We start from the raw sequence: 23,300 nt of genomic DNA on the forward strand, positions 1-23,300 counted from the left end.
CCTTCGTGTATAATACACAATCATCAGCATAAAGCTTTACACTTACAGAAAGGCCATTCATTATATCATTTATATATAATAGAAAAAAAAGAGGTCCGAGGACCGAGCCCTGAGGTACGCCGGAATCCACAGGTAGTTTGCTGGAACAACTGTCATTAAATGAAACAAATTGTTGCCTGTTTTCAAGATACGCTCGTATCCATACTATAAGTTTCGGATTTTTCAAGATATATTGCAATTTATGAAGTAATTTTTTATGCGAAACTTTATCAAATGCCTTTTGGAAGTCCATAAAAATGGCATCTAGCTGTTCACCTTCATTTAGTGCGGTAGCAAAATCATGGATGGTTTCAACCAGCTGTGTAGTGGTAGAATATCCACGTCTAAATCCATGCTGCGCTTTTGTTAGTACTTTGTGTTCATCAAGAAATGTAACAATCTGTTTGTGAATTATGTGCTCGAGAATTTTACAAGCTGTAGAGGTTAACGAAACTGGTCGATAATTCTTTATTTGAGTTTTATCACCTGCTTTGTGTAGAGGCTTAATTCGGGCAATCTTCCAGTCCTCAGGGAGTACACCTTCGTTCAAAGACCTAGTATACAACACACACAAATATTTCGCGCACCACTCTGCGTACCGTTTTAAGAAGGCATTCGGTATCTCATCTGGTCCAACAGATTTCTGAACATCCAGATTTAGCAATAAATTAAAGATACCCTCTTCAGAAATAGTGACATCTGATATTGGTGGTAGATTCGCATCGAAAGGTGGGAGATGATTATTATCTTTTGTATAGACGCTGTTGAAATAGTTATTAAAGGCCGTACAGACAGCTTTTTCATCACTCTCTAATTTTCCATCTAAAAGAAATACATCGGTAGAGCACGTGCCCGGAGTGACCTCTTTCCAAAATTTTCTTGGACACGTTTTAATAAATGACGGCAATTTTTTGTTAAAATACTTTTCTTTGTCACGAAAAGATTTTTCTTTAATTTCTTCACGTATATTGCAAATAATTGTTTTTAAATTAGGACTGTTAGCCTTGTTCGACCTTTTTTTTAACCGTTTCAACTTTCGCTTCAGCTGTAACGTCTCTCTTGTTATCCAGGGATTGTGATTCTCTACTTTCTTTGTAATTAAAGGGATAAAACGCTGCACACAATCTTCAATCATTCTCTTAAAGCAAAGCCACAGATCTTCAACGCTACGATTACTTGCATTGAAATGATCATATTCAAAGGCCAGAACATCAATTATAGACTCATCATCTGCTTTTGAAAAATTGGGAAATTTCTTCACCATCCTCTGCTGACTAAGTTCAACTCCCTTTAGCTTTAGTACCACAGCCTTGTGATCCGATATGCCATTTGTGACGCTGCACAACATGCTTTCTTTTATATTGCCACTTACAAGATATATATCTAGGATAGATTTCGTCCCCTGATCTATTCTGGTAGGGTCGGTGACTATTTGCGTCAAATCATATTGAAACATGATATCGGATATTTGAGTATCCGCAGCTTGACATGGGTCTGATATAAACGTTTCCCAATTCATATTTGGCATATTAAAATCTCCCGCTATGATTAATTTATCTTCGGTTTTTACGTGACAATGAAGGTAATCCTTAAGCTTTGCGATAACATCAAGGGAAGCATTTGGTGGCCTGTAAACGACACCAAGAAGATATTTAATATTGCCAATATACACTTTACAGAAGATGCTTTCTATGTCTTGAACGTCTGGCATTTTTACGACACGTGTATTATTCCTAAAAAGAATAGCAACGCCCCCTCCCCTCCCATTTCGATCCTTACGGAACACTCTGTAATTTTTCGGCACAAACTCACTATCAAAAACATCATCTCGTAGCCATGTCTCAGTTAGTAATACAATATCTGGGTCATGTGCTAAAAGCATGCCTTCCAACTTCTCAGCCTTATTAACAATACTGCGGCAATTTACATTTAACACCACTAAGCATCGTTCATCTAGTTTCCCCGAACCTTAATTTGGTTAGATAACTTATATCTTGTATTCTTATTATCATCCCAGCAAAAAAACTTTCCATCAATGCTTATTTTGTCAAAAACTAACTTCACTTTAGATCCACTTGCACGCTCGCGCGACGAACTTTGCCACAACTTTTTTCTGATATCACGTACACGAGCGGAAAAGTCTTCACTTATCGACAGCTCAGTGCCCTTCAGCTTGGAACACCTCTGCAGAATAGCTACCTTGTCTCGGTAATCGAGTATTTTTATAATTACTGGGCGTTTTTTGCCATTCTTTTTTCCCAATCTGTGACATCTTTCTATGCCCCTGACATTCACTCCCAGCTTTCCTTCAAACAAGTCCTTTTTTATTGTTTCAGTAAGGTCAGCAGTCGTTTCATTAGCTTCTTCCCCCAGGCCAAAAACAATCAAGTTATTTCGTCGACTTCTGTTCTCTAACTCGTCAATTTTTTTGACCGCGAATTCAAAGTCTTTCTCAAGCTGTGTTGCTCTTTGCTTTAAGTCGTTTACATCTGTTTTCAGTTCAATCAAAGGTTTTGTCTGTATTTCGACGGAACTCATCCTTTCAGTCAAGCTAGCAACTTCTTTTTCGATTTTTTTCTTGTTTTGATAAGACACTGTTCATCATATCAGTGATGTGTTTTTGTCCTGAAAGAAGCTGCTGCAGTATTTCTTTATCTGAAGGGCCTGGGTTTGCTTCAATATCCCCGCAAACTAACAAATCCACGCCAAAAGCACAAATGCATGAAAAAAAGCTACCAAGTGGGCGTGGCAGCAACACTAAAAAGCGGTTTTCACTGCGGTAACATGGCGTAGGCAAGTAGGAACTAACCTGCACCACAAAGACGAATGGTTTGGTGAGCATTTCGCCCTGAGTGCCGCTGCCTGGCCCACTGAAGTTCGACGGAGGTACGTGGCTTCTTATAGCCGTTGGAAGGTCCGAGGTTGCTGACGTCACCGATGTTGGCGCATGCGTCGGAGTCGGGACTAAGGAAAGGGCGGCTTCTTCGATAAGACAACGGTGACCACGCAGCGGAATCTCGATGCCGTGAAGCTCCTTCCAGCCATGTGATGGGTCTGTCAAAACGGATTTATATTCAGCAGCTTCCGTTCCGAAGATGGTCGCCACAACCTGCACCACAAAGACGAATGGTTTGGTGAGCATTTCGCCCTGAGTGCCGCTGCCTGGCCCACTGAAGTTCGACGGAGGTACGTGGCTTCTTATAGCCGTTGGAAGGTCCGAGGTTGCTGACGTCACCGATGTTGGCGCATGCGTCGGAGTCGGGACTAAGGAAAGGGCGGCTTCTTCGATAAGACAACGGTGACCACGCAGCGGAATCTCGATGCCGTGAAGCTCCTTCCAGCCATGTGATGGGTCTGTCAAAACGGATTTATATTCAGCAGCTTCCGTTCCGAAGATGGTCGCCACAACCTGCACCACAAAGACGAATGGTTTGGTGAGCATTTCGCCCTGAGTGCCGCTGCCTGGCCCACTAATATAATAGTCTATATAGGGGAACAGGAAGAACCGTTTCTACTAGATTTTTGTACAACCTTTCACGCGAAAATGTATACTGAGATATTCCATTAAAAACGTGTTTTTAGAAAGAGACAAGACTAAAGAACGTTTTTAGGTAACCTTTAATGCTTGATTTCCTGTGACAAGATGCAACTACAAATTCTAGCAACCGTCTTCCAAGCCTAAGCTGTATAACAGTACGTATGAATGGGTCTCGATTATTTTGGAAAAACATGAACCGTATAACTAACTGACGAAGGTACAAATGACACAGACCAAGTCCACCAGAGCGAACCTATCTGAATAAGTTGGTTCTACTTGTTCGCTCCCAAGAAGAACCCCACAAGAAAACAGCAAGTATTCGATGGAGCTGCTGTACATTCGCACGTGAACAATGAAATACTTGAACAATGCATACCAGAGTTTACTGACTAAAAATATGTTACAAAAGGTCGCTCTAGCGAAAATTGATTGCTGGAAACCTTTAAGCTGTTCAGCATTTTCTCGTATATAGCTCTATGGCCCGACGCCGCCAGTATGGTTCCCTGCCACAATGATATTTTAACGGCACACCTAGGCATCATACCGAAGTGCTAGTCTGTAAAATACTAGCCACAAATTCTGGACTCACAGGCCATTCGCCGTGCCAGTAATCCACGCACTTGCTCCAGTTTACCAAACAAACGATCATAACCCGATGATCAAGATAGATTTAGAAAAGAACATTTGACCGAGTACCTCACGATATTCTTTTTCTTTTGTTAGACTATGTCAGTGTTGGTAACGTAATTTGGGATACAGTTCAAATGGCATATACTGGCTGTAAAAGCATCTAATCATCAACAAAGTTCTTGGGAAACGAATTAATGTCAAACGTTCGGCACGACAAGGCTGTCCTTTGTCTTACCTCCTATTTTCAATTTATATAGTGTCGTTTTGACAAAAAGTCATGAAAAGTAGTAACATAGAAGGGTACAAACTACAAGAAGCTGAAGTACGGGTACTGGTTTGCGCAAATGATATAGCTGTGTTTTGTAAAGAATATGAAAGTATCACTGAAACCATAAAAAATTGTAAGCTGAGCTACGCCTGTGTTTGTGACTCGTTGGGAGAATAGCCTTAGGCACGCTTGATGTCAGGAAAGCACTCGCGTTAATACGACTTATAAATCGTTTCAAAACAGCGAAAGAACAACCAGTCATCGCACAATGCAAATAGTGTAACGAGTGGGCCGTCGAATGCTCCAACGCATTACAAAAGCTTGTCTTTTGTTCAGCTTTTAACTGTGGCACATACCCACTTCAGCCATAATTCCTCATCATCGTCAGCCACTGCATCGACAATCGGCACAAAATTTCTCGCAATAGCTTAGCGGATACCACGCTTCTCAGAAGAATGACGAGAAATAGCACAGCGAATGCCGACCTAATACCCTAAAATATTTATTATTTGTGCCGTAGTGGGCATAAAGCAAGTGTGCTTGCAGTAGTTACCCAATGAGTGCTTAGAAAAGGCTCTGAAAGGCCGCTCTTCTAGCTTTCGCTGTGACTGTGCTGCGCCTACCGCGCAGGTCTGGCGTTTTTCAAAGACTATAGTCTTTCTTGGGGACCTTAGACGCAAAAATTTTGGTCTGTCTGTCTGTCTGTACATTTGTCTATTCGTCCACTCTTATTAACGGCATCGGGTACTTGAAACAGCCCACCCCATCCGCAGCACCCACCTATGTTGCTCAAAGTTGAGCGTTCATGCTTGTGCAATTGTCAATCAAAAAGCAATTATTGCGCATGTCTGGGGCGCCATAACAATACGTATATATTCTGCATGTGTCTTTCTTACCGGAAAAGGCATACATAAGTAATTCTAAGGACCGTAGCGCTTATCACGCTGCGCTGACCATGCAACGCTTGCACGGAAAGGCGAGTGTTTCCAACGCTTTGCTAAAACGAAACGGTGGTGGCACCTACCCGTCGCCTTGCGTTCTACACCTCATCACCTCTGAGATGGGCACGCACACCCGTCTCAGAGCCACGCGCGATGTTTTCTAAGACAACTGCCAGATGGCGCTTGTGTCTCACGTGTGACGTAAATTGATGCGCTCGTCTGCCTCCACTGCACGCTCGAGGCACTCTAACGCAGCGCCTCCAGAATACCATTCACCAATTTTCTTGCGCAGAACATCAAATAAATGTCTTGTTCCCTCTCTCCACACGCAAGACTATCGTCTTTCGACGACATTTGCAGATTACATGCAGATACGGGGCCAATTTTTTTATAACGTCGTATAAGAAACGATTTAACCACTGGAAACAAAGAGTAACTGTAGTCGTACACGTTCACAATTACTTTACGATGTCAACAAAAAAATAACACACGTGCATGCCCGTATGTGTTTGTGCTCATTTCTATGTGATCCGTGTGTGCATTATACTTTTTACTCAACACCTGGAGTGCAATGCAAGACCATCAAGCATGCTGGCAAGCGTTTACAGTTTCTCATTATTAAAAGCATCACGCTCTGTGTGCACACGTGTTTCCTCCCGGAAATTAGCCCGCACAGAAAAGCGGTGCTTGGAGGCACAAACAACCGCATCAAGTTTTATCTTGGCAGCTTTATTTTGTCATTTCGTGGCCACCTCTTTGTTGTCTCTTTCTTTTTGTAGCGCAAAGCAACGAATTAAAACGAAAACTGCGTTGTTTTGCTTTTCTGCCTGAAGCACTGCTGTCGAGGTGAACAGCAATTATCGGGAAACAATTAAAAGAATGCGTACACACATCAGTTGCCTGTCTCCGCTTTCCTCAATTTGACGTTGTTTTATTTTATTATCTCCCCCCCCACCCCCTTCTCCCCATAGGGTACACATCTTTTACACACGTCGCTCGCCATTATTGGAGCCTTGGTGGAGCAGCGAACAATTTCGGACGCTCGCACAGTGGCGCGCTTACAAATGACGCCGCAGTGCATTAGCACAATACGAGCAGATCATCAGAGAGAACTCTGAAACAATTAATCACTCGCCCTATTAGACGCATATTTCGTTTATTTTTCCGCCACCGGAGGTGCCCGATCTATCGTGGCGCGAAGAAGAGCTCTCGTTTAGAAGCGAGAGACTAAAAAATAAAAAAAGCTCTCACACAATCCGGGATCTTTTTTTTTGAAGCGGCGGATCGTTTCGTTGTTCGAATAATGATGAAAATTAGAAGTTTCCCCGTAATAACCTCGCGCGCGAGAATATAATGCAAGCGCCACCGCTCACTCTGTTTCTAGCAGTTATTGGACCTTTATGCAGAAGTGGCGGCGCGCAGAAAACGCAAGTACCATCACACTTACTGGAGAGCATATGGATCTATTAGTGTTTCGCTTCAAAGGAAATTGCAAATATCTTACCCGAAAGTGCGCGTTTCTTGGAGCTCCCGCTTTCGAAATTGTTTCTTTTTCCCCGAATGCAAATGAAATTCTCGACAGCCTTCTCATCCAGTTCATTTTCTGATTTATACTTACGCCAGGCAGCGCAAAGAAACTGAGACAAAGCGGAAGAGACGCCAAACGATATATATTGTCCCCCGTGTCCACCTCAAGTCTTTGTTTATTTGCGCTGCACGAGCTAAGTATGTATCAAGCCAAGTATCAACCGCCAGCGGATTCTTCTACAATTTTTTTTGCACGTTGGGTCTGCGTCAAACTCCAAAATCCCGCCTAACGTTTTGTTCTAGTTCTTGTTCTTATGGCTGACTTGTGCATCGTCTGTTGCGAACCCGTCTCTCTTTTAGAAAAAAAATATCTGCGTATTTAGCACGTATTGGTTATAGAGTAGAGTTACATTTAGGTTGGATGACATCTCTTGATCGTCTCCATCAGCTCTTTTCTCGCCTCCCGCACTGCAGCTGCGTTCATATATTGAGTCGGCATTTCGGGTCGATTCGCTGCGCTAGGTATGACGTTAATCCTATCATACACCGCTAACGGCCACTCGACCCCATTGCTAAGCCGTTCGGATCACAGCTCTAACCGATGACCAAGCGCGAAAAGCACGAAAGGGCATTAGCATCACAAAAGCCATCGGTACAGAATACCAGCCTTGGTCAGCAAGACCGCAGTCAGAATGTGTCGCTCCATTTCGACACATAGAAAATTGCTATCTAGTGCAAAACACATACACACTCACGCACAAACACACACGCACACAAGCACACGTAAATGCAAACACACACACACACTGTAAACGAAAGTTAGCCGAGATGGGAGTTTCTCCAGCACATGAGCCCACAAAACTCCCCTGCCCCAATTATTTACTCCCCGGTAGGGAGTGAACTCGGCACATGTCATCGTAAAACGCCCCCTCCTTAATCACAGAGTTTATGAACGACATGACCTTGTTAAACTCCCCAGGGAGTTTCAGGTCACGTGGTTGCAAACTCCCTATAGGAGCTTTAAAAACCCTCTTTGGGCGTGACGTGTGCGTGTGTGTGTGTGTGTGTGTGTGTGTGTGTGTGTGCGTGTGTGTGTGTGTGTGTATGTGTCTGTACGGGCATATATTTGCACGTCGGTGTGAAACACATGTGATTTGTGTGGCTAACCGTGTAAGCATCTGTAAACAGGCAACGAAATTATAAGCGCAGCGAAGAATAGCAATGACCGGTTGGTATTTACTGGGAACATTTCAATATATTTCGAACCTTAAACCACGCTGCACATCGGTCCGATTCCTCAACGAAACGTCCTGAATGCCACGCTTCAAAGGGCCGAGTAACAAAAAACTTCGAAGAATAAATTAATGGTAGCAAAAGTAAGCTGTTACGATCGTCAGCGGCTGCTCCTGGAGTTTCACCATCAGAAACTTCGAAGTGGTCTGAAGTAGGCTTCGCTCGACTACGGCAGGCTGGCCGGCAACCGGTCTGAGAGTTGCACCGGCGACGCGCTCGCCCCGTCTCCGCCGATAGTGGCTTCTCGGAGTGTCACCGGTATTTCACCGGCTGCAACATCTAAGTGGTAAGAAGGCCTCGCTATGCCGTCGGTATCAAGCCGGCATCGTATCGAACTCGCACGCTGCGCTGGCCACCGCGGCAAGCGCTACGAGCTAGCACCGACCACCGGCGATGCAAAGAATGTGTTTCACAAAAAATGAAGGCTGCTGGGATGTATAACAGTCTTCTGCGCCTTGCGACCGCAGCTGTCAATGACTAACTACAAGGCGAGCGCCGAACGAGGCGGAGCACGATCGTCAGTGATTGCACCGTAAAACTTCGAAGCGGTTCGAAGTAGGCTTCGCTCGACTACGGCAGGCTGGCCGGCAACCGGTCTGAGAGTTGCGCCGGCGACGCGCTCGCCCCGTCTCCGCCGATAGTGGCTTCTCGGAGTGGTGGTGGTGGTAGAAACATTTATTGCCACTGTATAGCGTGGGGGCCGAGCCCCCTCATGGCACGTGGGTGCTCCCTCGCGGTGAGGAGGCACCCTTACAAAGCAAAGGAAAGCCCTTGAAGTGCGATCCTCTTCATGGCGCACGAGATGATCCGGCGCTGATCGAACGCAGAAGTGCTGGTCATGATGGTCTCCCAGTATGACACTGCCACAGCCGGAGGTGGGGGATGTGGGAAGGTGGGACATGTGAGGAGGATGTGGAGGAAGTCTCCTGGTTTGTCGCAAAGTTTGCATGAAGAGGGGAAATGGTCTGGGTAACGGGCGTTTAGTAATACGGGGTATGGAGCAGTTCGAGTTTGTAGGCGTCGCCAATGTGTGGCCTGCGCTATGTTTAGGGATGGGGCTGGGGGTGCGTATATTCTTCGTTGTTCCCGGTAATACGATAGAATATCACGAAAAGAGAGCAAGCGCTCCTCGACCTGTGGAGGGGGCTCCATTTCTCCTGCCCGGAATGTGAGACCTCGGGCTAGAGAATGAGCCTCCTCGTTGCCAAGGAGGCCGGCATGTGCTGGCGTCCAGATCAGGGTTGTGGAGCACTGAGGCTGCCAGAAGCGTAGCAAGCGAGCAGCGCTACATGATATCAAGCCATTGGCGTAGTTAAGAATAGCTGATTTCGAGTCGCTAATGATAGTGGTGGCAGGTGTGGAGATGAGAGCAAGCGCGATGGCTGCCTCTTCTGCCTCTGTGGAGGAATTTGTGACAATTGAGCAAGAAGTTAGGAGATTTGCCTGATTGTCAGCCACCGCAAGGGCCATGCGGGATCTTGACGCATATTCCGCTGCGTCAACGTAGACTACATTCTGGTCCTCGCCATATTGTCTCTGGAGGGCCCGGGCCCTTGCCTTTCTGCGTTTCTCGTCTCGCACAGGATGCATGTTCTTGGGAATGGGCGGTACGTTTAGGTGAGAACGGAGGTTAGAAGAAAGAAGGACCCTTCCAGGCGATTCTGTTATTGGGGATAAGTCTAATTGGGTCAAAAGAGCGCGGCCACTCACCGAATTAGACAGACGACATATTTGTGCCGTAAAGGTGGCTTCAGCGAGTTCCTCAAATGTATTATGTACACCAAGTTTGAAGAGTCTGTCATTGGATGTGCTTGGGGGAAGGCGTAGAGCTGTTTTTGTGCAACTTCGTAGAAGCGCGTTAATGCGGTCTCTCTCTTTTTGTCGGAGAGGTAGGTATGGGAGGGCATACGTGGTGCGGCTTACGATGTAAGCCTGGGTGAGGCGAAGCGTGTTTCGCTCGCGTAGGCCAGCCCGACGGTTCGCTATGCGACGAATCAGCCGAATGGTCTGCTGAGCATGTGTTTGGAGAGTCCTGATGACTTCTCCATGTGCGCCATGTGAGTAGAGTACTAGCCCTAGCACCCGAATTTTTGAGACAAGTGGGATGGGGTGGGCACCTAGCGTGAGAGAGATAGGGGGAATGGCTGAAGCATGCTGCTTCGGTCGGTAAAGAAAGAGCTCTGATTTGGAAGGGGAGCAGGTAAGGCCACGTTCTCGAACATATGTGTCGATGGTGGTTAGTGCCAACTGTAAGTGTTCTTCTATTTCGGCGTCACTACCACGGTTTGCCCAGACGGTGATGTCGTCGGCATAGAAGCTGAAGTGGATGTCGGGGATCTGACCCAGTTTTTGGGGCAGATGTAGAAGTGCTATGTTAAAAAGAATAGGTGAGAGGACTGCTCCCTGGGGCGTACCACGGGCTCCAAGCGTGATGTCTGGCAGGCTGTGATCGCCAAAGGTAAGTGTTGCTGTGCGGTGGCTGAGGAAGTCGCGGACGTAGTTGTACATCTTTACGCCGACTCCCAGGGTTATAAGGTTCTCTAGAATAGCTGAGTGCGCAACGTTGTCAAATGCCTTTGTTAGATCTACTCCTAAGATAGCTCTGGTATCGCAGGTTTTAGAGTCAAGAATGTGATGTTTTAGTTGTAGGAAAACGTCCTGTGTGGAAAGTCCAGGGCGAAATCCAAACATGCAAGCAGGCAAGAGATTCTTGCCTTCTAGGTACTGGCAGAGCCTGGTTTGGAGTACGTGCTCCATGAGTTTGCCGACACAAGAAGTGAGGGATATGGGCCTGAGGTTAGACGTAAGGAGAGGTTTCCCAGGTTTGGGTATAAAGACAACCTTGGCCTCTTTCCATTGTGGTGGGAGGATGCCCCTTAGCCAGCACTCATTAAAGTATTCAGTAAGCTCGGCAATTGATTGGTCGTCGAGATTACGGAGTGCTTTGTTGTGAATATTGTCCGGACCGGGGGCTGAGGAAGTGTTTAGTTTCTGTAGTTCGGCTTGAACTTCGGCTACTGTAATGGGTTGGTCGAGGAGCTCATTAGGAGGACCTGTATAGTCGGGATACAATACGGCAGGGTATGTTGGGAAGTACTGATTTCGAAGTTCCTGTAGTAGTTCTGGTGGAGGTTTATCGCAAGTATGTAGGAGTTTGGTGAGGTTGTGTCTTTGGGTAGTCTTTGACTGAGTTGGGTCAATTAAGTGTCGGAACAAATTCCAAGTCTGAGGCAAACTCATATTGCCATCTAATTTGTTGCAAAGCGATTCCCAGTTCTGTCGCGAAAGAGTGGCTGCATGGGTCTCTATCTCTTTGCTCAGGCGGGCCAGGCGACGTCTAAGAGTTCGGTTCCAACGCTGGCTTTGCCAGCGTCGTTCTAGGCTTGTTGTAGCATCCCATAAATGTAGGAGACGAGAGTCAACTGTGTCGCTTGGGCAGTCCTCTCGTACTAGACGAGTTGCGGATCGGACATCACTCTGGAGTTGTTCTGACCATTCAGTGATGTCCGTGATAGAGGCGTGGGTGCGTGTTGCCCTATAAGTGCGGAAAAAATCCCAGTTGGTAAAAGTGGAACCTCTAAGAACCCTGCGGGGTAGTTGCATATTTAAGAGAATTTCGATAATGTAATGGTCACTACCCAAATTCTCTTGTGTGTTGCACCATGTGGCATGAGGGAGGCGATGTGCGAACGAGAGATCTGGTGTAGTGTCTTTGCAGACACTATTCCCTATGCGTGTCGGAAAGGCAGAATCGGTGAGCAGTGAGAGGCCGGCTTGCTGCGCTGCTAACCACACCCGACGTCCTTTTGGTGTGTCGCGCGGATAACCCCAGGCTGTATGTGGGGCATTGAAATCTCCCACGACGAGTAGGGGGCACTTATTGGCTATGCGTTTCGCGAGCGTAAAGAGGCGCTGGAAGTTACCCTGTAAGCACTTAGGGCTGCTGTATACATTCAGGATGAAGAGGCTTTTAGCTCTGGCATGTTGCGGCACAAGCTCAATTAAGAGGTGATCAATGTCTTGGACTGCTAAACAGTGGGAGATGGTGGTGATTGAGCGATTAATTAGAAACGCCACCCGAGAGGGTGTAGGGGATGTGGGTGTAATAGAAGTATAGCCGGGTAAGGTTAGGGGGTTGGAGGGTTCTTGTAGGGCAAGGATATCGGGTCCCGCAGCGCAAGATAGCAGTTGGTGGACAACATGACGCTTCTGGCCAAAACCTCGGCAGTTCCACTGCCAGAGTGTCAGATTACGGTTTAGAGCTGCCATCATGAGAATTGAGAAGGGGCGTAGCCGCCGCGCAAGGTTGGGAGTCGTTAGTGACGTCAGGGAGTGGATTGTCTTGCCCTTCAGTTGCTTTGGGCTTCTTGCGTTTACTTGGGGTGAGATCCCGTTGTGCAAGGCGTGTTGCGAACAAATTGAGCTGTGATTCAAGATTGTTGTAGCGGTCAGTTAATGCTTGAGCTAAAGCATCAAGACGATGATTAAGTGCTGCATTGTCTGTTGTTACACGGATTACCGCATCTTTGAGCGTTGTGCATTCCTGATTGATGCTGGTGATACCTTCCTGCAATTTTGCCTCAAAACGAGCAGTAAAAGACTCAAGCATGGTTGGAATATCGGCTAGTGAGCTGTGTGTTGAGGGACGCGCGGTAATGTCCTGATTTGTGTGCCGAGGAAATGCCGTGTCGATATCTAACTCAAGCGAATCAGAGCAGGATGTCGCGTTGACATGGCTGGGTGGGAAAGACATGCTAGAGGTGTTGGGTGGGTTGTGCGCAGGAGTTTGGGATGTAGTAGGAGTTGGGGTAGGTGGAATGGCATGGCTTGTGGCGAGAGTACTTATCTGGGTCTCCAGCTTCGCGATGTGTTCTCGAAGGGCAGCGGCTTCAGCTCGGGCTGCTTGAGCTTCTGCTTTGGCTGCCGCTGCCTCCTCCCGAGACTTGGCCAGAGCGTCTTGCAGACTGGAAGTCACTGTTGATGATAGTGCGTTCTTGCAGGGCGAACGGGGAGGGCCCCAATCTTGTTTAAGCGGCTCGGTCCAGGCTTGCTTGGGTTGGCTGGGTTGGCTGGGCTGAGTGGGTCCCGCTGACAACTGGGGGAAGTTGTCCCCGTGTGGAACCGGTTCTTGTCGCTGCGTTTGAGGTTGCTTTGTCGTTTTGCGTGGCTGGTGAAGGTTGCGTCCTTTGCATGAACCAGTGCCGGTAAGATGAGGGCCCTCGCACAGAATGCACTTAGGCGTGCAAGGAGGTTCCTGGGGTGGGTGTTGGCTGCCACAGCGTGGGCAAAGATTAGTCTTGGGGCTTGGGCATACGTCGTGACGATGGCCCGGTAGTCTGCAGTTCGTACAAGCATCCGGACTTCCGCGGTATGGAGTACAGCGGTGAATGGCTCCCATGTATTTAATGGAAAGTGGCACCTCATTGGCGTCGAAGGTGATGAGAATGGAGTGCGTCTTCCCCATTCGTCGGGCTGCGAGTATAGAGTATTCAGGATTCCGTTTGACCAGGTCTTCGTACAGCTGGGTTGGCGTCTCGTCGTCAAAGGCGTTTGAGATGACCCCTCTTGTAGCTCCTGGTGGGGGTGCCACGTAAGCCATGCAGGGGTAAGCATGGCCACCGATGGTGAGTGAAGTCAGCGTCTTTAGGAGCTCGGCTGCGGCGGAGTGTGTTGTAGCTGCCGTGAATGTATTATTAGTGGGGTGTATGCGCAGGCAGAAATCATCGGGCAGAGTGGTTTGAAGTGCGGCCTGCACTGCCTTCATGAGTCGAGGCGTTGGGACATCTAGGAGTCGCAGTTGACCTCGCGGACGAACAACGACGCGAATAGCGTTCGGTGGGAGTGGCGGCAGTTGCTTGCCGCGTTTTACAATGATGCGCGTCTCCTTGGTAGCAGGTGGTAGGTGGGTTGGCGTCTTGCCTCTTCCAGTTGCAGCTGCTTCGACGCGCATGGCGTTCGGGTTGGTCTCCTTGTCGGTAGCGTTGGGTTGCGAAAGTGGTTTCTGTGAACAGGCTGGTCGAGACGCATAGGCTTTGTAGAGAACTGGTGTCCAATTGCCTGCCTGGAGCTCTTCAGCGGAGATGGTGTGGCCCTCAACCGTTACTTCCATAATAACGGGAGGCGTTGCTGCCAGTGTCGACGAAGGAGCGGAGTCTCAGAGAGGCTTAGCTCGGATGCTCAGCGTCTCGGTTCACTAATTGTTGCACACAGAACGTCGGAGCTTGCCCGGAATGGGCGTCGTCTCTGTCTTCCTCAGACCCTTACGTCGCTGTTCGAACAGGCTAGTGACCGCAGGAAAGGTTGGTAAAGAGTAGCACGTACCGTTTGCCGGAGCCGACGTTGCAGGCATCCGCTCACGTTGGCCCCCTAGCGGCGAATCTCTTCTCGGAGTGTCACCGGTATTTCACCGGCTGCAACATCTAAGCGGTAGGAAGGCCTCGCTATGGCGTCGGTATCAAGCCGGCATCGTATCGAGCTCGCACTGCGCACCGGCCGCCGTGGCGAGCTCTGCGAGCTATACATGCAATGCATGCGAGCCATAGGAACAGCGACTGCGAACCGTCTCATTCGTTTAAGTCTATCGCTCCGTAGCTTAAACTGCATGGATAGCGGACACCTATTTCTGTGCATGGGAAAAACGAGACGTAAACTGCACATCAGCAAGCATTTTGTGATCGCCAGCTGTCATTCATCGAATCACCGTGCCGTACTCGTGAGTGAGGCCTAGTCGTCGAACGCGGTAGCGGCGGTCTACCTCGGTTCGTCGCTGGAGCTGCTGAATGTGCCTCGTTAATGTGTTCATTCAAGGCCGCGCGCACTTTGTGTATGATTCAGTGCATTTTACGGGTCCACAAACAGCACTACTGATGCGAATTCAGTCTGTATGACAGAGCGTCAACTAATAAAACGTTTTCGTTATAGTAAAAAAATATTAAATATTAGGCAGGATTAGGATAAAAGGCATGTGTGTTAAAGTGCTTACATCAGACCACCGCAAGTTCATACTTACGCCGTGCGTATTTATTGCTTAATTATTAGAAAAAAAAGGCTTTCACCTGGGCTACAGGAGGTCAGAATGTGGTGCCTATATATACTCGGTGACTATATGGTTGGTGTGTACTGCGTGTGGCAAGCTGTGGTGAGTGCGAGTGTTGTGATATTACGTGAACGTTGTGATAATGTTTGTGTACTGTAATCATTGTTGTGCGTATTAAATGTAATGTAATTAAAGTTACGCGGTACGGCTGCTGACGTAATTTTTTTTCTCGGTCGATGCAAAAAATTTACTCCCATACTGACCTGAAAAAGTTCCCCTATGGATGTAAATAAAAACCCCCCTGACACCATGCGAAAACCCCCTTCTGATGGGGAGTAAATTTTTTACTCCCAGACACGGGTTTTTTAAAACTCCCATCTGGGTGTGCGCTAGAGGACAAGGTCATTTACTCCCATTTCGGCTTATTTCTGTTTACAGTGCACGCAAGCACACACCACACAGACAGACACGCACACACGCACGCACATGCGCACACTGGATCTATTATAAGTTGCCCTAAAATGGCTGGAAGGCGAAAGCCACTTTTTTCCTTCTCAGTCGATGGATTAATCCTCTGTCATGGTATTCGATCCAGGCCGCCGCGATGGAATTTTTACAGCGAAAGCTATTCTGATATCAGACTCGGGTCACGCGCGGCGCCGTGGTTGTCTGCCACCCCCGCCGCCGCCGCCGTTGTCCGTAATCATATTGCATGAAAAAAAAAAAAACCTGGCACCAATGACACAGTCGGGCTTGAACTCGCGCCCGCTAGGTGTCAGCCCAGTTTTCTACAACTGAGCCCCGCCGTTTTTCTTTCTTTATTGTCTAACATATCAAGACTTGTCACCTTCCACACATTTACATATTGGTCAAAATACAAGTGCATCACAAAATACACCCACAAAACAATTGAAGTACAGTAAGCTCTTAGTTGACTATTGATCATTACTTTGGCATTCGTAACACTGGCTCAATGCGCACAATACAGTCTGTTACACCCTCTTGGCCATTCAGCACTTTAAAAAAACATGGCACACAGATTCGCAAAAATATTGGTGCACAGATGGCACTTCTGCATCCGTGTTTTCAAAGGCATATCAGGTTTTACATATACCGTGCAGGCCTATAAGCATGATTAGATCATAAGGTACGCCTGCCTCGTTTTTAACCGAGAGAAAATAGACGCTGTGGGCGCGGTAGTTCTTTGTTTAAGGTTCTTTTCAATATGTCCCAGAAAAAGACTCCGCTCCAGTAATCTATAAACACGTGTTCAATTGTGTCCAGTTTACTACATAAGTGGTAATGTCTGCTCCATGGGACGAATAATCCCCTATCCTGCAACCACGTTATTAACTGTGGGGCATACCCACTTTAGGCATACTTCTTCATCGTTGTCAGCCACTGTGTGAACAACTGGCACATAATTCCTTGCAAGTGTTTAGCGGATACTACGCTTCTCAGATGAATGACGAAAAAGAGCATAGCGAATGCCGGCCCACTACCCAAAAACTTTGTTATTATTGCCGTAGTGGGTATCAAGCAAGTGTGCTTGCAGTAGTTACCCAATGAGTGTTGAGAAAATGCTCTGAAAGGCCACTCTTCTAGCTTTCGCTGTGACTGTGCTGCGCCTTCCGCACAGGCCTGGCGTTTTTTTTTTTTGTGGAGATGAATATGCATGAGGCTCGTGTACTTAGATTCAGGTGATGGTGATGAAAACTTTATTTGGATCCAAATGGGAAGATAGCGCGGACCGTCGAGCCGAGCTCGGTGGCCTGTACGCGGACGGCCAGGCTTTGGCGGTTGAGTTCGGGGTTGCAATCAGCTCTGCCTTCAGCAAGAACACCAGGTGGTCCAAATTTCCGGAGGACTCCACTGTGGCGTTTCTCATAACCATATCAGAATTTGAGGACGCTAAACCTCAACAATTATTACAAGATATTGATCCTCCCTTGCCTTTAATCGAAAGTTTTCTGCACATACTGAGGTTTTCCCCCAAAGGCAGGATCGCGGGCATCACAACCTCTCTGCACTTGACCTGCTTGTACACTGCATTGTGATCAGCCCAACTTCAGACCAAGTGAGATGTCACGTGACGCCGCGTTAGGTGACGCTATGACGTGCCAATATCAAGAACGGGAGTGACGCACGTGTGAGCACTCGCCGCGGTAAGTTTGTGGATGGTCGCTTGCGTGAGCAGTTCAGTCATGTCAAGTCTCCCTGCTAAGGACCTACGTTCCACGCTAGTCTCCCGTACTGAAACCTGTACTGCATGATCATATCTTGTTCTATCATACATGATACGGTATATTATATAGTATATTACTATACTATAATTAAAATTATATATAAAGCTCACTCACTCTCTCTCTCTCTCTCTCTCTCTCTCTCTATATATATATATATATATATATATATATATATATATATATTTATATATATAAAAGAAAGAAATATCATTTAATATTAGCTCAAGTTTTATTTCTTGCGTGGTTCTCAAGCCGCAGGTAAGTTGAAAATACATGAATAAATTATAAGCTTTTTAGAGCGCTTTATTGTGGTTTATATAGAATATACAGAGTTCTGGGCCAGATATGAAGTGATTTAGAACATTCCAGCCAACAATTACGCAGGAGCATTACACGTTCAAGCAGTTTTCATTGAAGCCAGAGACAGAATTTGATTAGTAGAGATTTTATAACACCAGTAAAGCTTCAGATAGTGAAATCTGGTGGTATCTTAAGCTTCATTTCGAAACAGATCAAATGGCACTTGTGGCTTCATTTATTGGTGTGTTTAGGTTTTGTTTCGAAGGAGAGAATGAACCCTCTTGAACTTCCTGACCGGATTTGAAATGGCACGCCTAAAAGAATGAGATGGTGAAGCGCAACCGCTGAACATTTGCTGATTTTCGTTTCGTGAGCAAACAGCTCTGAGTCACACGAACACACATGGAGCCAGAAATACGAAGATTAGACAAAATACATGTACTACCCATCATTCCCATGCTCGCTGAAGCACCGTGCGTTGCAGCTGCCATAGACTGTAACGCCAGAGTTCCCTATAGTATATATTTAGGAAACTCTATGACCACCCCTTCCAAATGGGGTGGAGCACATTCGGCAAGCACTCTCAAATTATGACAGGTAGATTGCCACTATCTCTCAAAAGGAAGGTATATAACAGCTGTATCTTGCCGGTACTTAGCTACGGAGCAGAAACCTGGAGACTTACAAAGAGGGTTCAGCTTAAATTGAGGACGACGCAGCGAGAAATGGAAAGAAAAATGGTAGGTGTAACCTTAAGAGACAAGAAGAGAGCAGAGTGGATTAGGGGACAAACGGGGTTAAGGATATCATAGTTGAAGTAAAGAAGAGGAAATGGACATGGGCCGGGCATGTAGCGCGTAGACAGGATAACCGCTGGTCATTAAGGGTAACTAACTGGATTCCCAGAGAAGGGAAGCGGGTTAGGGGGAGACAGAAGGTTAGGTGGGCAGACGAGATTAAGAAGTTTGCGGGTATAAATTGGCAGCAGCAAGCACAGGACCGGGTTAACTGGCGGAACATGGGAGAGGCCTTTGTCCTGCAGTGGACGTAGTCAGGCTGATGATGATGATGATGATGATGACCACCCCTTCCACCGTCTCCCCCATCATAGCCCTCACCACCCCAGTCTTATTATCATCATCAGCACCACCCCCCTTGACCCCTGCTTAGCCGGTGGTCACCACTTCCCACAAAATCGGCACCATCACTATAGTCAGCAACAACATCAAATGCACCATCTCGAGCTCAACGTCACAGCCGGCGCACCATCAACATTCTCTGCGACAGACACAAAGTGACGCAACATTTTGCTACGACCCTTGCGTTTTTTCAACGGTCCACAGAGCGTTTTCTTCGCCACCCCTTTTACCTAGCCCGTATCTCACTAACCCTCCGAGATCCTTTCGTTCCTCGAGCAAACAAAACTCCCCAACTGAAATTCGAGACGAAAGGCTTGCGCAAGACGCTGCCGGCTACCATTAATGCATCTCGCGGAGGAAGCGTGTGCTTCGCCTGCGGCCGAAGGACATCGGCCTTCGATGTTTCGCAATGCAGGTGAGCGAGCGGCGCCTGCGCCCAAGGGTCTCGCCTTTCGCAACGCTTCCTTTTCCACGCCCGTATGCAGCGAGAAAAAGCTCGCGTGCACGCAGGTAATGCCCATAAAAGGAGCGAACGAATACCGTTCGGAAGAGTGCGTCGAGAGAGCGTACAAAGTGCAGCTCGTATATACTTTACAAATGCGTCTTGTTCGTGTGGGGGCCTTTAAAATGCATTGTGAGACTTTCGAGAAAAGCTCTGACATATGTCCCCGTTGAGCTTGCTTCGAAGGCTTGTTCGCGAGATCGATACAACAGAGCGCGTGCATCACGACACGGATGCAGGCTAATTGAAGTGCAGTCAACCACGTCTCCGACATTGTGATTGCAGACTGCCCAGGCGTGACCGTTGGTGTCCATAAAATAGCGTCACCATGAGATATCTGGATATAGAAGAGAGCGCTTTTTCAAATTTATTGTTTAACTCGTGAACGTTCCAACTATAAGGCCATGAATGTTGGGGAACTTCGACGTAGGATGTTTTCCTTTGTCACTCAGGAAGAAGAGTGCGAAGTTTCGAGTTAATTGGTGAACTAGCGATACGTAAAATGAAGGAAACGTTCTGTCGACTATAGTCCAACAGTCCGAAGACTGTAGGGGGATTTATGATGGATACTACATGTATTAAAAAGCACAGACAGATGACAAGGAAACTTCACATATATTAAGCAGTGTTATTACATAAACTGCCCCCAAAACTTAACTATGAAATATAGCAGTAATAAAAGCAACAAAAATAAGAGAATATCTGTAACAACATTGATGGAGTCGCAAATTATTTCAGAGGATTGCCAATTTTAGGTTTTAATATATATATACACATATAACAAATGACAGTATGTATTCCTTCCCATACGTGTTGCATACACGCGCGTTGCAACAAAGCACTGTTGTGGCAACGCGCCACGTTCGTTGGAAAGACTTGCGTTTATACAGAAAAAACACAGCGTGAAAAAAATGAATTGGGCCTTATAGGAGGTATATCAACGCAATCCTCAATGTAATGAAGTAATGCCTTACGGAATTATAAACATAAGTAAATGGCCCAAAAAATGTGCGTTTTCCACAAAGCATCACAATCTTTAAAAGAAGCGAAAGAATCAACGCCTTTCGAGATTCATTGAAGCATACAATTAAATGAAATACCTTATCGCGTGTGATGTCAATGAACTCTAGGTTTAGCAAGTTTGTGACGTGAGCCACGCTCTGCAGCCTTCTCACATCGGCTCACGACGCCCTTTTCAAGCCGTCGACGCATTAAATACAACGCCCGTCGACCGGTGCATTTGGGAAAAAAAGAGGCACCATGATCATCGTTCAATTCTGCGCATTCAATGCCGCGATGTCTCGATTTGTGGACGCGACGCACTGTCCTTAACAAACTTCTCTACGAGACGCCGTTCGTTCGGCAAGTGCGACGACTTGTCGTTGTCGAAGCATTGTTCCCTCTCCGTCCTTTCCCTCTCTCCCTCTTCTTTCTCCACTAACTCTGCGCGCACTTCTTCGAAAGGCGACGCCAACGCGACAAACACGACGACAACGGCCTCTGTACTGACTGCGTCTAGTGTAGCGTCGAGTAGCTCCACGGCAAGCACGTTTCCGGAGCGAGCTTCTTTGGCCGGGGTCCATATACCACTGTCGAAAAGGGGAGGACACCGCCGCGTCTTCTGCGTGGTCGTGATAAAGGCAACGCGGACTCGAGCGCGTGTCTTTAACGAGGCCCTGAGCCGGCGCATTAGCGTTAATTGAACGAGCCCGCCCGCTGCCGCTGCCGCTGCCGCCAGCGCTCGCCCTCTCACGCTTTATACTCCGACACCCCTTTTAAACCACCTCGCATCCCCTCTCGCAAGCCTACGAACGGTGCTTCTTTACTCTCCGCCCTACTGCACGGTTTGAAAGAGAGGAGGAACAAGTCGAAGAGGAAAGACTGCTTCTCCTCGCCCATCCACCTACCATCCTCGCCCCTGGTAAAGTCTGACACAACGAAGCCACAGGGAGGAGTCCCCTTCCCCGCGATTACCAGTTGTGCCGACCGTGCACGTCGTGCGTTTTGATCCACCGACGCAGATACTAATGGCCGAGTGTGGAGATTACAAAAAAAAGAGCAGACGACGAGTCAGCAGTAGCGCAAGCGGCGCATCTCCTCTAGGAAGTGCTGACGCGAGGGCGCGGTTGTTTCGGCCCTCGCTATACCTTACTGCACGCGGTGCCTGTCTCGGCCCTCCTCCGAGCATGCATGCATGCATGAACTTGAAGGATGAGTCGATACTTAACGCCAAGGAGCCGCGGAGTTTCGGAACCGGATGAGCGGAGATGCCGCATTCGCTGTGTCCAGCTTTCAAGCGTTCATTATTCGTATATCGCCATAGATTAGCGCTTAGTTTACGCGTATGTATGTATGTATGTATGTATGTATGTATGTATGTATGTATGTATGTATGTATGTATGTATGTATGTATGTATGTATGTATGTATGTATGTATGTATGTATGTATGTATGTATGTATGTATGTATGTATGTATGTATGTATGTATGTATGTATGTATGTATGTATGTATGTATGTCAATTGTTTATAGATAGAGGCAAATTATATTTGCAATGTTGTGGAACAGCCTGAGGAAGTTGATGCTAACAGACTTGACTAGCTAAACCCTTTCCGCACTTCCACAAATAATTAGTAAGTGTTTAGGAAGCAATAAAACTTTTCTTTAGCTTACTTTCAGAAGACAGTAATAAATTTAACGTTTTAAAGCAGGCAAATCAGCTATTAAAATTGTTCTGCCTAGAAAAATGTTAAAAATGCTAAAGTTGGCTGTGTTGCATAAACACTTACACCGCAGAAGAGCACGCTTTACAGGCATGTTATAAAGGTCTGTCTGTCTGTCTGTATGTATGTATGTATGTATGTATGTATGTATGTATGTATGTATGTATGTATGTATGTATGTATGTATGTATGTATGTATGTATGTATGTATGTATGTATGTATGTATGTATGTATGTATGTATGTTTTAATTGTTTATATATAGAGGCAATTGCATTTGCAATGTTTTGACACAGCCTGAGGAAGTCGATGCTAACCGACTTGACTAGCTAAACCCTTTCCACACTTTCACAAATAATTAGTAAGTGTTTAGGAAGCAATAAAACTTTTATTTAGCTTACTTTGAGAAGACAGTAATAAATTTAACGTTTTAAAGCAGACAAATCAGCTATTAAAATTGTTCTGCCTAGAAAAATGTTAAATATGCTAAAGTTGGCTGTGTTGCATAAACACTTACACCGCAGAGGAGCACGCTTTACAGGCATGTTATAAAGGTCAGTATGTATGTATGTATGTATGCATGTATGTATGTATGTATGTATGTATGTATGTATGTATGTATGTATGTATGTATGTATGTATGTATGTATGTATGTATGTATGTATGTATGTATGTATGTATGTATGTAGCATGTATGTGCAGACACGCATGCGTGCATGATACGCACACGTGCGTTTGCAATGTGTGCACGCAGCCATGAACCATTACCGTAAATTGAAACACTATCCGACACTGCCTTGTAGCCAGTTTTCAAACATGAAATACGCAAAGATGTATGTTTTGAAGGCCAGGGTAGTTTCGGCGCATGAAATGAAGGTGAATTAGGCAGGTAAGTTTATGAAAGTGTCTCTGTACTCTGATCAAGTCGAGGCGCAGGAAACGCAGGCGAAACGACAAAGCATTAGGTACACTCGGCGATCGGTTACAATTAGCCCCTGTTGCAGCTAAACTAAACTTGTTATGCCTGCACTCAACAGGAACTGAATCAATCATATTCGCGCGTAGAATTAAATGTTTCTTCACCTTGATTCACCTCGAGTTTCGACACGTTAAACGG

At 46.6% G+C, this 23,300-nt stretch overlaps 1 pseudogene; it reads right to left on the reverse strand.

The window, feature by feature from the left end:
• Positions 1-1,275: 1,275 nt before the first annotated feature.
• LOC142793091 (uncharacterized) lies at positions 1,276-14,345 on the reverse strand (annotated as a pseudogene).
• Positions 14,346-23,300: the final 8,955 nt, after the last annotated feature.

The sequence above is a fragment of the Rhipicephalus microplus genome, unplaced genomic scaffold (assembly GCF_043290135.1).
Source record: "Rhipicephalus microplus isolate Deutch F79 unplaced genomic scaffold, USDA_Rmic scaffold_275, whole genome shotgun sequence".
NCBI lineage: Eukaryota > Metazoa > Arthropoda > Arachnida > Ixodida > Ixodidae > Rhipicephalus > Rhipicephalus microplus.